The sequence below is a fragment of the Schistocerca nitens genome, chromosome 4 (assembly GCF_023898315.1).
Source record: "Schistocerca nitens isolate TAMUIC-IGC-003100 chromosome 4, iqSchNite1.1, whole genome shotgun sequence".
Classification (NCBI taxonomy): domain Eukaryota; kingdom Metazoa; phylum Arthropoda; class Insecta; order Orthoptera; family Acrididae; genus Schistocerca; species Schistocerca nitens.
In genome coordinates, this window is record NC_064617.1 from 991,792 (window position 1) to 1,010,736 (window position 18,945).

Consider the following 18,945-nt stretch of genomic DNA (forward strand, 5'->3'; position numbering starts at 1 on the left):
TAGACCGTAAAAAGACTCAGTTTTCTTGTACTTAAGTCGGCGTTGTGTCTCTTATATTTAATTCCGATGCAATTTCTGAGTTTCATCGTCAATGGGAAGGTCCAAGGGATACAGTAAACCTGCAGAGGTCCATCGGAATGAAAAACTGGTGACACGTGAAACGCTCAAAACATAGACAGTAGGAAGACTCAGTCTTCCTGTACTGAAGTCGGCATTGTGTCTCTTATATTTAATTCCGATGCTATTTCTGTGTTTCATCGTCACTGTGATGTTCCAAGGGAAACAGTAAACCTGCAGAGGTGCATCGGAATGTAAAACTGGTGACACGTGAAACGCTCAAAACATAGACAGTAGGAAGACTCAGTCTTCCTGTACTTAAGTTGGCATTGTGTCTCTTATATTTAATTCCGATGCAATTTCTGTGTTTCATCGTCAATGGGAAGGTCAAAGGGATAAAGTAAACCTGCAGAGGTGCATCGGAATGTAAAACTGGTGACACAGAAAACGCTCAAAACATAGACAATAGGAAGACTCAGTCTTCCTGTACTTAAGTCGGCATTGTGTCTCTTATATTTATTTCCGATTAAATTTCTGTGTTTCATCGACAATGGGAAGGTCCAAGGGATATAGTAAACCTACAGAGGTGAATCGGAATGTAAAACTGGTGACACAGGAAACGCTCAAAACATAGACAGTAGGAAGACTCAGTCTTCCTGTACTTAAGTCGGCATTGTGTCTCTTATATTTAATTCCGATATAATTTCTGTGTTTCATCGTAATGGGAAGGTCCAAGGGATACAGTAAACCTGCAGAGGTGCATCGGAATGTAAAACTGGTGACACAGGAAACGCTCAAAACATAGACAGTAGGAAGACTCAGTCTTCCTGTACTGAAGTCGGCATTGTGTCTCTTATATTTAATTCCGATGCTATTTCTGTGTTTCATCGTCACTGTGATGTTCCAAGGGAAACAGTAAACCTGCAGAGGTGCATCGGAATGTAAAACTGGTGACACGTGAAACGCTCAAAACATAGACAGTAGGAAGACTCAGTCTTCCTGTACTTAAGTTGGCATTGTGTCTCTTATATTTAATTCCGATGCAATTTCTGTGTTTCATCGTCAATGGGAAGGTCCAAGGGATACAGTAAACCTGCAGAGGTGCATCGGAATGTAAAACTAGTGACACAGGAAACGCTCAAAACATAGACAGTAGGAAGACTCAGTCTTCCTGTTCTAATGTCGGCATTGTGTCTCTTATATTTAATTCCAATGCAATTTCTGTGTTTCGTCGTCAATGGGAAGGTCAAAGGGATACAGTAAACCTGCAGAGGTGCATCGGAATGTAAAACTGGTGACACAGGAAACGCTCAAAACATAGACAATAGGAAGACTCAGTCTTCCTGTACTTAAGTCGGCATTGTGTCTCTTATATTTATTTCCGATTAAATTTCTGTGTTTCAGCGACAATGGGAAGGTCCAAGGGATATAGTAAACCTGCAGAGGTGAATCGGAATGTAAAACTGGTGACACAGGAAACGCTCAAATCATAGACAGTAGGAAGACCCAATCTTCATGTACTTAAGTCGTCAATGTGTCTCTTATATTTAATTCCGATGCAATTTCTGTTTTCCATCGCCAATGGGAAGGTCCAAGGGATACATTAAACCTGCAGACGTGCATCGGAATGTAAAACTGGTGACACAGGAAAATCTCAACACATTGACCGTAAGAAGACTGTTTTCTGGTACTTAACTCGGCATTGTGTCTTTTATATTTTATTCCGATGCAATTTCTGTGTTTCATCGTCACTGTGAAGGTCCAAGGGATACAGTGAACCTGTAGAGGTGCATCGGAATGTAAAACTGGTGACACAGGAAACGCTCAAATTATAGACAGTAGGAAGACTCAGTCTTCCTGTACTTAAGTCGGCATTGTGTCCCTTATACTTAATTCCGATGCAATTTCTCTGCTACATCGTCAATGGGTAGGTCCAAGGGATACAGTAAACCTGAAGTGGTGCATCGGAATGTAAAACTAGTGAGACAGGAAACGCTCAAAACATAGACAGTAGGAAGCCTCAGTCTTCCTGTACTTAAGTCGGCATTGTGTCTCTTATATTTAATTCCGATGCGATTTCTGTGTTTCATCGACAATGGGAAGGTCCAATGGATTCAGTAAACCTGCAGAGGTGCATCGGAATGTAAAACTGCGATACAGGAAACGCTGAAAACATAGACAGTAGGAAGACTCAGTCTTCCTGTACTTAAGTCGGCATTGTGTCTCTTATATTTAATTCCGATGCAATTTCTGTGTTTCATCGTCAATGGGAAAATCCAAGGGATACAGTAAACCTGCAGAGGTGCATCGGAATGAAAAACTGGTGACACAGGATACGCTCAAAACATAGACAGTAGGAAGACTCAGTCTTCCTGTCCTTATGTCGGCATTGTGTCTCTTATATTTAATTCCGATGCAATTTCTGTGTTTCATCGTCAATGGGAAGGTCCAAGGGATACAGTAAACCTGCAGAGGTGCATCAGAATGTAAAACTGGTGACACAGGAAACGCTCAAAACATAGACCGTAAGAAGACTCAGTTTTCTTGTACTTAATTCGGCGTTGTGTCTCTTATATTTAATTCCGATGCAATTTCTGCGTTTCATCGTCAATGGGAACGTCCAAAAGAAACAGTAAACCTGCAGAGGTGAATCGAAATGTAAAACTGGTGACACAGGAAACGCTGAAAACATAGACAGTAGGAAGACTCAATCTTCCGGTACTTAAGTCGGCATTGTGTCTCTTATATTTAATATCGATGCAATTTGTGTGTTTCATCGCCAATGGGAAGCTCCAAGGGATAGAGTAAACATGCAGAGGTGCATCGGAATGTAAAACTGGTGACACAGGATACGCTCAAAACATTGACCGTAAGAAGACTGTTTTCTGGTACTTAAGTCGGCATTGTGTCTCTTATATTTAATTCCGATGCAATTTCTGTTTTTCATCGTCACTGTGAAGGTCCAAGTGATACAGTAAACCTGTAGAGGTGAGTCAGAAAGTAAAACTGGTGACACAGGAAACGCTCAAATCATAGACAGTAGGAAGACTCAGTCTTCCTGTACTTAAGTAGGCATTGTGTCTCTTATATTTAATTCCGATGCAATTTCTGTGTTTCATCGTAATGGGAAGGTCCAAGGGATACAGTAAACCTGCAGAGGTGCATCGGAATGTAAAACTGGTGACACAGGAAACGCTCAAAACATAGACAGTAGGAAGACTCAGTCTTCCTGTACTGAAGTCGGCATTGTGTCTCTTATATTTAATTCCGATGCTATTTCTGTGTTTCATCTTTCACTGTGATGTTCCAAGGGAAACAGTAAACCTGCAGAGGTGCATCGGAATGTAAAACTGGTGACACAGGAAACGCTCAAAACATAGACAGTAGGAAGACTCAGTCTTCCTGTACTTAAGTCGGCATTGTGTCACTTATATTTAATTCCGATGCAATTTCTGTGTTTCATCGTGAATGGGAAGATCCAAGGGATATAGAACAAGCAGAGGTGCATCGGAAAGTAAAAGTGATGACACAGGAAACGCTCAAAGCCTAGACAGTAGGAAGACTTAGTCTTCCTGTACTTAAGTCGGCATTGTGTCTCTTATATATAACTCCGATGCGATTTCTGTGTTTCATCGACAATGGGAAGGTCCAATGGATTCAGTAAACCTGCAGAGGTGCATCGGAATGTAAAACTGCGATACAGGAAACGCTGAAAACATAGACAGTAGGAAGACTCAGTCTTCCTGTACTTAAGTCGGCATTGTGTCTCTTATATTTAATTCCGATGCAATATCTGTGTTTCATCGTCAATGGGAAAATCCAAGGGATACAGTAAACCTGCAGAGGTGCATCGGAATGAAAAACTGGTGACACAGGATACGCTCAAAACATAGACAGTAGGAAGACTCAGTCTTCCTGTCCTTATGTCGGCATTGTGTCTCTTATATTTAATTCCGATGCAATTTCTGTGTTTCATCGTCAATGGGAAGGTCCAAGGGATACAGTAAACCTGCAGAGGTGCATCAGAATGTAAAACTGGTGACACAGGAAACGCTCAAAACATAGACCGTAAGAAGACTCAGTTTTCTTGTACTTAATTCGGCGTTGTGTCTCTTATATTTAATTCCGATGCAATTTCTGCGTTTCATCGTCAATGGGTACGTCCAAAAGAAACAGTAAACCTGCAGAGGTGAATCGAAATGTAAAACTGGTGACACAGGAAACGCTGAAAACATAGACAGTAGGAAGACTCAATCTTCCGGTACTTAAGTCGGCATTGTGTCTCTTATATTTAATATCGATGCAATTTGTGTGTTTCATCGCCAATGGGAAGCTCCAAGGGATACAGTAAACATGCAGAGGTGCATCGGAATGTAAAACTGGTGACACAGGATACGCTCAAAACATTGACCGTAAGAAGACTGTTTTCTGGTACTTAAGTCGGCATTGTGTCTCTTATATTTAATTCCGATGCAATTTCTGTTTTTCATCGTCACTGTGAAGGTCCAAGTGATACAGTAAACCTGTAGAGGTGCGTCAGAATGTAAAACTGGTGACACAGGAAACGCTCAAATCATAGACAGTAGGAAGACTCAGTCTTCCTGTACTTAAGTAGGCATTGTGTCTCTTATAGTTAATTCCGATGCAATTTCTGTGTTTCATCGTAATGGGAAGGTCCAAGGGATACAGTAAACCTGCAGAGGTGCATCGGAATGTAAAACTGGTGACACAGGAAACGCTCAAAACATAGACAGTAGGAAGACTCAGTCTTCCTGTACTGAAGTCGGCATTGTGTCTCTTATATTTAATTCCGATGCTATTTCTGTGTTTCATCTTTCACTGTGATGTTCCAAGGGAAACAGTAAAGCTGCAGAGGTGCATCGGAATGTAAAACTGGTGACACAGGAAACGCTCAAAACATAGACCGTAGGAAGACTCAGTCTTCCTGTACTTAAGTCGGCATTGTGTCACTTATATTTAATTCCGATGCAATTTCTGTGTTTCATCGTGAATGGGAAGATCCAAGGGATATAGAACAAGCAGAGGTGCATCGGAAAGTAAAAGTGATGACACAGGAAACGCTCAAAGCCTAGACAGTAGGAAGACTTAGTCTTCCTGTACTTAAGTCGGCATTGTGTCTCTTATATATAACTCCGATGCGATTTCTGTGTTTCATTGACAATGGGAAGGTGCAAGGGATGCAGTAAACCTGCAGAGGTCCATCGGAATGTAAAACTGGTGACACAGGAAACGCTCAAAGCATAGACCGTAAAAAGACTCAGTTTTCTTGTACTTAAGTCGGATTTGTGTCTCTTATATTTAATTCCGATGCAATTTCTGTGTTTCATCGTCAATGGGAAGGTCCAAGAGATACAGTAAACCTGATGAGGTCCATCGGAATGTAAAACTGGTGACACAGGAAACGCTCAAAACATAGACAGTAGGAAGTCTCAGTCTTCCTGTACTTAAGTCGGCATTGTGTCTCTTATATATAGCTCCGATGCGATTTCTGTGTTTCATCGACAATGGGAAGGTGCAAGGGATACAGTAAACCGGCAGAGGTGCATCGGAATGTAAAACTGGTGACACAGGAAACGCTCAAAACATAGACCGTAAAAAGACTCAGTTTTCTTGTACTTAAGTCGGCGTTGTGTCTCTTATATTTAATTCCGATGCAATTTCTGAGTTTCATCGTCAATGGGAAGGTCCAAGGGATACAGTAAACCTGCAGAGGTCCATCGGAATGAAAAACTGGTGACACGTGAAACGCTCAAAACATAGACAGTAGGAAGACTCAGTCTTCCTGTACTTAAGTCGGCATTGTGTCTCTTATATTTAATTCCGATGCAATTTCTGTGTTTCATCGTCAATGGGAAGGTCCAAGGGATACAGTAAACCTGCAGAGGTGCATCGGAATGTAAAACTAGTGACACAGGAAACGCTCAAATCATAGACAGTAGGAAGACTCAGTCTTCCTGTTCTTATGTCGGCATTGTGTCTCTTATATTTAATTCCAATGCAATTTCTGTGTTTCGTCGTCAATGGGAAGGTCAAAGGGATAAAGTAAACCTGCAGAGGTGCATCGGAATGTAAAACTGGTGACACAGGAAACGCTCAAAACATAGACAATAGGAAGACTCAGTCTTCCTGTACTTAAGTCGGCATTGTGTCTCTTATATTTATTTCCGATTAAATTTCTGTGTTTCATCGACAATGGGAAGGTCCAAGGGATATAGTAAACCTACAGAGGTGAATCGGAATGTAAAACTGGTGACACAGGAAACGCTCAAAACATAGACAGTAGGAAGACTCAGTCTTCCTGTACTTAAGTCGGCATTGTGTCTCTTATATTTAATTCCGATGCAATTTCTGTGTTTCATCGTAATGGGAAGGTCCAAGGGATACAGTAAACCTGCAGAGGTGCATCGGAATGTAAAACTGGTGACACAGGAAACGCTCAAAACATAGACAGTAGGAAGACTCAGTCTTCCTGTACTGAAGTCGGCATTGTGTCTCTTATATTTAATTCCGATGCTATTTCTGTGTTTCATCGTCACTGTGATGTTCCAAGGGAAACAGTAAACCTGCAGAGGTGCATCGGAATGTAAAACTGGTGACACAGGAAACGCTCAAAACATAGACAGTAGGAAGACTCAGTCTTCCTGTACTTAAGTCGGTATTGTGTCTCTTATATTTAATTCCGATGCAATTTCTGTGTTTCATCGTCAATGGGAAGGTCCAAGGGATACAGTAAACCTGCAGAGGTGTATCCGAATGTAAAACTGATGACACAGGGAGCGCTCAAAACATAGACAGTAGGAAGTCTCAGTCTTCCTGTACTTAAGTCGGCATTGTGTCTCTTATATATAACTCCGATGAGATTTCTGTGTTTCATCGACAATGGGAAGGTGCAAGGGATACAGTAAACCTGCAGAGGTCCATCGGAATGTAAAACTGGTGACACAGGAAACGCTCAAAGCATAGACAGTAAAAAGACTCAGTTTTCTTTTACTTAAGTCGGATTTGTGTCTCTTATATTTAATTCCGATGCAATTTCTGTGTTTCATCGTCAATGGGAAGGTCCAAGAGATACAGTAAACCTGATGAGGTCCATCGGAATGTAAAACTGGTGACACAGGAAACGCTCAAAACATAGACAGTAGGAAGTCTCAGTCTTCCTGTACTTAAGTCGGCATTGTGTCTCTTATATATAACTCCGATGTGATATCTGTGTTTCATCGACAATGGGAAGGTGCAAGGGATACAGTAAACCTGCAGGCGTGCATCGGAATGTAAAACCGGTGACACAGGAAAATCTCAACACATTGACCGTAAGAAGACTGTTTTCTGGTACTTAAGTAGGCATTGTGTGTCTTACATTTTATTCCGATGCAATTTCTGTGTTTCATCGTCACTGTGAAGGTCCAAGGGATACAGTAAACCTGTAAAGGTGCATCGGAATGTAAAACTGGTGACACAGGAAACGCTCAAATTATAGACAGTAGGAAGACTCAGACTTCCTGTACTTAAGTCGGCATTGTGTCTCTTATACTTAATTCCGATGCAATTTCTCTGCTTCATCGTCAATGGGAAGGTCCAAGGGATACAGTAAACCTGAAGTGGTGCATCGGAATGTAAAACTAGTGAGACAGGAAACGCTCAAAATATAGACAATAGGAAGCCTCAGTCTTCCTGTACTTAAGTCGGCATTGTGTCTCTTATATTTAATTCCGATGCGATTTCTGTGTTTCATCGACAATGGGAAGGTCCAATGGATTTAGTAAACCTGCAGAGGTGCATCGGAAAGTAAAACTGCTGACACAGGAAACGCTGAAAACATAGACAGTAGGAAGACTCAGTCTTCCTGTACTTAAGTCGGCATTGTGTCTCTTATATTTAATTCCGATGCAATTTCTGTGTTTCATCGTCAATGGGAAAATGCAAGGGATACAGTAAACCTGAAGAGGTGCATCGGAATGTAAAACTGGTGACACAGGATACGCTCAAAACATAGACAGTAGGAAGACTCAGTCTTCCTGTCCTTATGTCGGCATTGTGTCTCTTATATTTAATTCCGATGCAATTTCTGTTTCATCGTGAATGGGAAGGTCCAAGGGATACAGCAAACCTGCAGAGGTGCATCAGAATGTAAAACTGGTGACACAGGAAACGCTCAAAACATAGACCGTAAGAAGACTCAGTTTTCTTGTACTTAAGTGGGCGTTGTGTCTCTTATATTTAATTCCGATGCAATTTCTGTGTTTCATCGCAATGGGAAGGTCCGAGGGATACAGTAAACCTGCAGGGGTGCATCAGAATGTAAAACTGGTGACACAGGAAACGCTCAAAACATAGACTGTAGGAAGACTCAGTCTTCCTGTACTGAAGTCGGCATTGTGTCTCTTATATTTTATTCCGATGCAATCTCTGTGTTTCAACGTCAATGGGAAGGTCCAACGGATACGGTAAACCTGCAGAGGTGCATCGGAATGTAAAACTAGTGGGACAGGAAACGCTCAAAACATAGACAGTAGGAAGACTTAGTCTTCCTGTACTTAAGTCGGCATTGTGTCTCTTATATTTAATTCCGATGCGATTTCTGTGTTTCATCGACAATGGGAAGGTCCAATGGATTTAGTAAACCTGCAGAGGTGCATCGGAATGTAAAACTGCTGACACAGGAAACGCTGAAAACATAGACAGTAGGAAGACTCAGTCTTCCTGTACTTAAGTCGGCATTGTGTCTCTTATATTTAATTCCGATGCAATTTCTGTGTTTCATCGTCAATGGGAAAATCCAAGGGATACAGTAAACCTGCAGAGGTGCATCGGAATGTAAAACTGGTGACACAGGATACGCTCAAAACATAGACAGTAGGAAGACTCAGTCTTCCTGTCCTTATGTCGGCATTGTGTCTCTTATATTTAATTCCGATGCAATTTCTGTGTTTCATCGTGAATGGGATGGTCCAAGGGATACAGTAAACCTGCAGAGGTGCATCAGAATGTAAAACTGGTGACACAGGAAACGCTCAAAACATAGACCGTAAGAAGACTCAGTTTTCTTGTACTTAAGTGGGCGTTGTGTCTCTTATATTTAATTCCGATGCAATTTCCGTGTTTCATCGTCAATGGGAACGTCCAAAAGATACAGTAAACCTGCAGAGGTGAATCGAAATGTAAAACTGGTGGCACAGGAAACGCTCAAAACATAGACAGTAGGAAGACTCAGTCTTACTCTACTTAAATCGGCATTGTGTCTCCCATATTTAATTCCGGTGCGATTTCTGTGTTTCATCGACAATGGGAAGGTCCAAGGGATACAGTAAACCGGCAGAGGTGCATCGGAATGTAAAACTGCTGACACAGGAAACGCTCAAAGCATAGACCTTAAGAAGACTCAGTTTACCTGTGCTTAAGTCGGCGTTGTCTCTCTTATATTTAATTCCGATGCAATTTCTGTGTTTCATCGTCAATGGAAAGGTCCAATGGATACAGTAAACCTGCAGAGGCACATCGGAATGTAAAACTGGTGACACAGGCAACGCTCAGACATAGACAGTAGGAAGACTCAGTCTTCCTGTAGTTAAGTCGGCATTGTGTCTCTTATATTTAATTCCGATGCAATTTCTGTGTTTCATCGTCAATGGGAAGGTCCAAGGGATACAGTAAACCTGCAGAGGTGCATCAGAATGTAAAACTGGTGACACAGGAAACGCTCAAATCATAGACAGTAGGAAGACTCAGTCTTACTGTACTTAAGTCGGCATTGTGTCTCCCATATGTAATTCCGGTGCGATTTCTGTGTTTCATCGACAATGGGAAGGTCCAATGGATACAGTAAACCTGCAGAGGCACATCGGAATGTAAAACTGGTGACACAGGCAACGCTCAGACATAGACAGTAGGAAGACTCAGTCTTCCTGTAGTTAAGTCGGCATTGTGTCTCTTATATTTAATTCCGATGCAATTTCTGTGTTCATCGTCAATGGGAAGGTCCAAGGGATACAGTAAACCTGCAGAGGTGCATCGTAATGTAGAACTGGTGACACAGGAAACGCTCAAATTATAGACAGTAGGAAGACTCAGTCTTCCTGTACTTAAGTCGGCATTGTGTCTCTTATATATAATTCCGATGCTATTTCTGTGTTTCATCGTCACTGTGATGGTCCAAGGGATACAGTAAACCTGCAGAGGTGCATCGGTATGTAAAACTGGTGACACAGGAAGCGCTCAAAAAATAGACAGTAGGAAGACTCAGTCTTCCTGTTCTTATGTCGGCATTGTGTCTCTTATATTTAATTCCGATGCAATTTCTGTGTTTCATCGTCAATGGGAAGGTCCAAGGGATACAGTAAACCTGCAGAGGTGCATCAGAATGTAAAACTGGTGACACAGGAAACGCTCAAATCATAGACAGTAGGAAGACTCAGTCTTACTGTACTTAAGTCGGCATTGTGTCTCCCATATGTAATTCCGGTGCGATTTCTGTGTTTCATCGACAATGGGAAGGTCCAATGGATACAGTAAACCGGCAGAGGTGCATCGGAATGTAAAACCTCTGACACAGGAAACGCTCAAAACATAGACCTTAAGAAGACTCAGTTTACCTGTGCTTAAGTCGGCGTTGTCTCTCTTATATTTAATTCCGATGCAATTTCTGTGTTTCATCGTCAATGGGAAGGTCCAATGGATACAGTAAACCTGCAGAGGCACATCGGAATGTAAAACTGGTGACACAGGCAACGCTCAAAACATAGACAGTAGGAAGACTCAGTCTTCCTGTACTTAAGTCGGCATTGTGTCTCTTATATTTAATTCCGATGCAATTTCTGTGTTTCATCGTCAATGGGAAGGTCCAAGGGATACAGTAAACCTGCAGAGGTGCTTCAGAATGTAAAACTGGTGACACAGGAAACGCTCAAAAAATAGAGAGTAGGAAGACTCAGTCTTCCTGTACTTAAGTCGGCATTGTGTCTCGCATATTTAATTCCGCTGCAATTTCTGTGTTTCATCGTCAATGGGAAGGTCCAAGGGATACAATAAACCTGCAGAGGTGCATCGGAATATAAAACTAGTGACACAGGAAGCGCTCAAACATAGACAGTAGGAAGACTCAGTCTTCCTGTACTTAAGTCGGCATTGAGTCTCTTATATTTAATTCCGATGCAATTTCTGTGTTACATCGTCAATGGGAAGGTCCAAGGGATACAGTAAACCTGCAGAGGTGCATCGGAATGTAAAACTGGTGACACAGGAAACGCTCAAAACATAGACAGTAGGAAGACTCAGTCTTCCTGTACTTAAGTCGGCATTGTGTCTCTTATATTTAATTCCGATGCACTTTCTGTGTTTCATCGTTAGTGGGAAGGTCCAAGGGATACAGTAAACCTGCAGAGGTGCATCAGAATGTAAAACTGGTGATACAGGAAACGCACAAAACATAGACAGTAGGAAGACTCAGTCTTCCTGTACTTAAGTCGGCATTGTGTCTCTTATATTTAATTCCGATGCAATTTCTGTGTTCATCGTCAATGGGAAGGTCCAAGGGATACAGTAAACCTGCAGAGGTGCATCGTAATGTAAAACTGGTGACACAGGAAACGCTCAAATTATAGACAGTAGGAAGACTCAGTCTTCCTGTACTTAAGTCGGCATTGTGTCTCTTATATATAATTCCGATGCTATTTCTGTGTTTCATCGTCACTGTGATGGTCCAATGGATACAGTAAACCTGCAGAGGTGCATCGGTATGTAAAACTGGTGACACAGGAAGCGCTCAAAAGATAGACAGTAGGAAGACTCATTCTTCCTGTTCTTATGTCGGCATTGTGTCTCTTATATTTAATTCCGATGCAATTTCTGTGTTTCATCGTCAATAGGAAGGTCCATGGGATACAGTAAACCTGCAGAGGTGCATCAGAATGTAAAACTGGTGACACAGGAAACGCTCAAAGCATAGACAGTAGGAAGACTCAGTCTTACTGTACTTAAGTCGGCATTGTGTCTCCCATATGTAATTCCGGTGCGATTTCTGTGTTTCATCGACAATGGGAAGGTCCAATGGATACAGTAAACCGGCAGAGGTGCATCGGAATGTAAAACTGGTGACACAGGAAACGCTCAAAACATAGACCGTAAGAAGACTCAGTTTTCTTGTGCTTAAGTCGGCGTTGTGCCTCTTATATTTCATTCCGATGCAATTTCTGTGTTTCATCGTCAATGGGAAGGTCCAATGGAAACAGTAAACCTGCAGAGGCACATCGGAATGTAAAACTGGTGACACAGGCAACGCTCAAAACATAGACAGTAGGAAGACTCACTCTTCATGTACTTTAGTCGGCATTGTGTCCCTTATATTTAATTGCAATGCAATTTCTGTGTTTCATCGTCAATGGGAAGGTCCAACGGATACAGTAAACCTGCAGAGGTTGCATCAGAATGTAAAACTGGTGACACAGGAAACGCTCAAAAAATAGACAGTAGGAAGACTCAGTCTTCCTGTACTTAAGTCGGCATTGTGTCTCTTATATTTAATTCCGATGCAATTTCTGTGTTTCATCGTCAATGGGAAGGTCCAAGGGATACAATAAACCTGCAGAGGTGCATCGGAATCTAAAACTAGTGACACAGGAAACGCTCAAACATAGACAGTAGGAAGACTCAGTCTTCCTGTACTTAAGTCGGCATTGAGCCTCTTATATTTAATTCCGATGCAATTTCTGTGTTTCATCGTCAATGGGAAGGTCCAAGGGATACAGTAAACCTGCAGAGGTGCATCGGAATGTAAAACTGGTGACACAGGAAACGCTCAAATCATAGACAGTAGGAAGACTCAGTCTTCCTGTACATAAGTCGGCATTGTGTCTCTTATATTTATTTCCGATGAAATTTCTGTGTTTCATCGTGAATGGGAAGATCCAAGGAATATAGTAAACAAGCAGAGGTGCATCGGAAAGTAAAACTGATGACACAGGAAACGCTCAAAGCATAGACAGTAGGAAGACTTAGTCTTCCTGTACTTAAGTCGGCATTGTGTCTCTTATATTTAATTCCGATGCAATTTCTGTTTTCCATCGTCAATGGGAAGGTCCAAGGGATACAGTAAACCTGCAGAGGTGCATCGGAATGTAAAACTGATGACACAGGAAACGCTTAAAACATAGACAGTAGGAAGACTCAGTCTTCCTGTACTTAAGTCTGCATTGTGTCTCTTATATTTAATTCCGATGGAATTTCTGTGTTTCATCGTCAATGGGAAGTTCTAAGGGATACAGTAAACCTGCACAGGTGCATCGGAATGTAAAACTGATGACACAGGAAACGCTCAAAACATAGACAGTAGGGAGACTTAGTCTTCCTGTACTTAAGTCAGCATTGTGTCTCTTATTTTTAACTCCGATGCAATCTCTGTGTTTCATCGTCAATGGGAAGGTCCAAGGGATAAAGTAAACCTGCAAAGGCGCAATGGAATTTAAACCTGGTGACACAGGAAACGCACAAAACATAGACCGTAAGAAGACTCAGTTTTCATGTACTTAAGTCGGCATTGTGTCTCTTATATTTAATTCCGATGCGATTTCTGTGTTTCATCGACAATGGGAAGGTGCAAGGGATACAGTAAACCGGCAGAGGTGCATCGGAATGCAAGACTGGTGACACAGGAAACGCTCAAAACATAGACCGTAAAAAGACTCAGTTTTCTTGTACTTAAGTCGGCGTTGTGTCTCTTATATTTAATTCCGATGCAATTTCTGTGTTTCATCGTCAATGGGAAGGTCCAATGGATACAGTAAACCTGCAGAGGTCCATCGGAATGTAAAACTGGTGACACAGGAAACTCTCAAAACATAGACAGTAGGAAGACTCAGTCTTCCTGTACTTAAGTCGGCATTGTGTCTCTTATATTTAATTACGATGCAATTTCTGTGTTTCATCGTAATGGGAAGGTCCAAGGGATACAGTAAACCTGCAGAGGTGCATCAGAATGTAAAACTGGTGACACAGGAAACGCTCAAAACATAGACTGTAGGAAGACTCAGTCTTCCTCTACTTAAGTCGGCATTGTGTCTCTTATATTTAATTCCGATGCAATCTCTGTGTTTCAACGTCAATGGGAAGGTCCAAGGGATACGGTAAACCTGAAGAGGTGCATCGGAATGTAAAACTAGTGGGACAGGAAACGCTCAAAACATAGACAGTAGGAAGCCTCAGTCTTCCTGTACTTAAGTCGGCATTGTGTCTCTTATATTTAATTCCGATGCAGTTTCTGTGTTTCATCGTCAATGGGAATGTCCAAGGGATACAGTAAACCTGTAGAGGTGCATCGGAATGTAAAACTGGTGACACAGGAAACGCTCAAAAAATAGACAGTAGGAAGACTCAGTCTTCCTGTACTTAAGTCGGCATTGTGTCTGTTATATTTATTTCCGATGAAATATCTGTGTTTTATCGTGAATGGGAAGGTCCAAGGAATATAGTAAACCTGCAGAGGTGCATCGGAATGTAAAACTGATGACACAGGAAACGCTCAAAACATAGACAGTAGGAAGACTTAGTCTTCCTGTACTTAAGTCGGCATTGTGTCTCTTATATTTAATTCCGATGCAATTTCTGTGTTTCATTGTCAATGGGAAGCTCCAAGGGATACAGTAAACCTGCACAGGTGCATCAGAATGTAAAACTGGTGACACAGGAAACGCTCAAAAGATAGACAGTAGGAAGACTCAGTCTTACTGTACTTAAATCGGCATTGTGTCTCCCATATTTAATTCCGGTGCGATTTCTGTGTTTCATCGACAATGGGAAGGTCCAAGGGATACAGTAAACGGGCAGAGGTGCATCGGAATGTAAAACTGCTGACACAGGAAACGCTCAAAACATAGACCTTAAGAAGACTCAGTTTACCTGTGCTTAAGTCGGCGTTGTGCCTCTTATATTTAATTCCGATGCAATTTCTGTGTTTCATCGTCAATGGGAAGGTCCAATGGATACAGTAAACCTGCAGAGGCACATCGGAATGTAAAACTGGTGACACAGGCAACGCTCAAAACATAGACAGTGGGAAGACTCAGTCTTCCTGTACTTAAGTCGGCATTGTGTCTCTTATATTTAATTCCGATGCAATTTCTGTGTTTCATCGTCAATGGGAAGGTCCAAGGGATACAATAAACCTGCAGAGGTGCATCGGAATCTAAAACTAGTGACACAGGAAACGCTCAAACATAGACAGTAGGAAGACTCAGTCTTCCTGTACTTAAGTCGGCATTGAGTCTCTTATATTTAATTCCGATGCAATTTCTGTGTTACATCGTCAATGGGAAGGTCCAAGGGATACAGTAAACCTGCAGAGGTGCATCGGAATGTAAAACTGGTGACACAGGAAACGCTCAAAACATAGACAGTAGGGAGACTCAGTCTTCCTGTACTTAAGTCGGCATTGTGTCTCTTATATTTAATTCCGATGCAATTTCTGTGTTTCATCGTTAATGGGAAGGTCCAAGGGATACAGTAATCCTGCAGAGGTGCATCAGAATGTAAAACTGGTGACACAGGAAACGCACAAAACATAGACAGTAGGAAGACTCAGTCTTCCTGTACTTAAGTCGGCATTGTGTCTCTTATATTTAATTCCGATGCAATTTCTGTGTTCATCGTCAATGGGAAGGCCCAAGGGATACAGTAAACCTGCAGAGGTGCATCGTAATGTAAAACTGGTGACACAGGAAACGCTCAAATTATAGACAGTAGGAAGACTCAGTCTTCCTGTACTTAAGTCTTCATTGTGTCTCTTATATTTAATTCCGATGCTATTTCTGTGTTTCATCGTCACTGAGATGGTCCAGGGGATACAGTAAACCTGCAGAGGTGCATCGGTATGTAAAACTGGTGACACAGGAAGCGCTCAAAAAATAGACAGTAGGAAGACTCAGTCTTCCTGTTCTTATGTCGGCATTGTGTCTCTTATATTTAATTCCGATGCAATTTCTGTGTTTCATCGTCAATGGGAAGTTCCAAGGGATACAGTAAACCTGCAGAGGTGCATCAGAATGTAAAACTGGTGACACAGGGAACGCTCAAAACATAGACAGTAGGAAGACTCAGTCTTACTGTACTTAAGTCGGCATTGTGTCTCCCATATTTAATTCCGGTGCGATTTCTGTGTTTCATCGACAATGGGAAGGTCCAATGGATACAGTAAACCGGCAGAGGTGCATCATAATGTAAAACAGGTGACACAGGAAACGCTCAAATCATAGACCGTAAGAAGACTCAGTTTTCTTGTGCTTAAGTCGGCGTTGTGTCTCTTATATTTAATTCCGATGCTATTTCTGTGCTTCATCGTCAATGGGAAGGTCCAATGGATACAGTAAATCTGCAGAGGCACATCGGAATGTAAAACTGGTGACACAGGCAACGCTCAAAACATAGACAGTAGGAAGATTCAGTCTTCATGTACTTTAGTCGGCATTGTGTCCCTTATATTTAATTGCGATGCAATTTCTGTGTTTCATCGTTAATGGGAAGGTCCAAGGGATACAGTAAACCTGCAGAGGTGCATCAGAATGTAAAACTGGTGACACAGGAAACGATCAAAAAATAGACAGTAGGAAGACTCAGTCTTCCTGTACTTAAGTCGGCATTGTGTCTCTTATATTTAATTCCGATGCGATTTCTGTGTTTCATCGACAATGCTAAGGTGCAAGGGATACAGTAAACCGGCAGATGTGCATCGGAATGTAAAACTGGTGACACAGGAAACGCTCAAAACATAGACCGTAAAAAGACTCAGTTTTCTTGTACTTAAGTCGGCGTTGTGTCTCTTATATTTAATTCCGATGCGATTTCTGTGTTTCATCGACAAGGGAAGGTCCAATGGATTCAGTAAACCTGCAGAGGTGCATCGGAATGTGAAACTGGCGACACAGGAAACGCTCAAAACATAGACAGTAGGAAGACTCAGTCTTCCTGTACTTATGTCGGCATTGTGTCTCTTGTATTTAATTCCGATGCGATTTCTGTGTTTCATCGACAATGGGAAGGTGCAAGGGATACAGTAAACCGGCAGAGGTGCATCGGAATGTAAAATTTGTGACACAGGAAACGCTCAAAACATAGACCGTAAAAACACTCAGTTTTCTTGTACTTAAGTTGACGTTGTGTCTCTTATATTTAATTCCGATGCAATTTCTGTGTTTTATCGTCAATGGGAAGGTCCAATAGATACAGTAAGCCTGCAGTGGTCCATCGGAATGTAAAACTGGTGACACAGGAAACGCTCAAAACATAGACAGTAGGAAGACTCAGTCTTCCTGTACTTTAGTCGGCATTGTGTCTCTTATATTTAATTTCGATGCAATTTGTGTGTTTCATCGCCAATGGGATGGTCCAGGGGATACTGTGAACCTGCAGATGTGCATCGGAATGTAAAACTGGTGACACAGGAAACGCTCAAAACATTGACTGTATGAAGACTCTTTTCTTGTACTTAAGTCGACATTGTGTCTCTTATATATAATTCCGATGCAATTTCTGTGTTTCATCGTCAATGGGAAGGTCCAAGGGATACAGTAAACCTGCAGAGGTGCATCAGAATGTAAAACTGGTGACACAGGAAACGCTCAAAACATAGACAGTAGGAAGCCTCAGTCTTCCTGTACTTAAGTCGGCATTGTGTCTCTTATATTTAATTCCGATGCGATTTCTGTGTTTCATCGACAATGCTAAGGTGCAAGGGATACAGTAAACCGGCAGATGTGCATCGGAATGTAAAACTGGTGACACAGGAAACGCTCAAAACATAGACCGTAAAAAGACTCAGTTTTCTTGTACTTAAGTCGGCGTTGTGTCTCTTATATTTAATTCCGATGCGATTTCTGTGTTTCATCGACAAGGGAAGGTCCAATGGATTCAGTAAACCTGCAGAGGTGCATCGGAATGTGAAACTGGCGACACAGGAAACGCTCAAAACATAGACAGTAGGAAGACTCAGTCTTCCTGTACTTATGTCGGCATTGTGTCTCTTATATTTAATTCGATGCGATTTCTGTGTTTCATCGACAATGGGAAGGTCCAAGGGATACAGTAAATCGGCAGGGGTGCATCGGAATGTAAAACTGTTGACACAGGAAACGCTCAAAACATCGACCGTAAGAAGACTCAGTTTTCTTGTACTTAAGTCGGCATTGTGTCTCTTATATTTAATTCCGATGCAATTTCTGTGTTTCATCGTCAATGGGAAGCTCCAAGGGATACAGTAAACCTGCAGAGGTGCATCGGAATGTAAAACTGGTGACACAGGATGCGCTCAAAACAGAAGACTCAGTCTTCCTGTGCTTATGTCGGCATTGTGTCTCTTATATATAATTCCGATGCAATTTATGTGTTTCATCGTCAATGGGAAGGTCCAAGGGATACAGTAAACCTGCAGAGGGGCATCGGAATGTAAAACTGGTGACACAGGAAACGCTCAAAACATAGACAGCAGGAAGACTCAGTCTTCCTGTACTTAAGTCGGCATTGTGTCTCCTATATTTAATTCCGGTGCGATTTCTGTGTTTCAACGACAATGGGAAGGTCCAAGGGATACAGTAAACCGGCAGAGGTGCATCGGAATGTAAAACAGGTGACACAGGAAACGCTCAAATCATAGACCGTAAGAAGACTCAGTTTTCTTGTGCTTAATTCGGCGTTGTGTCTCTTATATTTAATTCCGATGCTATTTCTGTGCTTCATCGTCAATGGGAAGGTCCAATGGATACAGTAAATCTGCAGAGGCACATCGGAATGTAAAACTGGTGACACAGGCAACGCTCAAAACATAGACAGTAGGAAGATTCAGTCTTCATGTACTTTAGTCGGCATTGTGTCCCTTATATTTAATTGCGA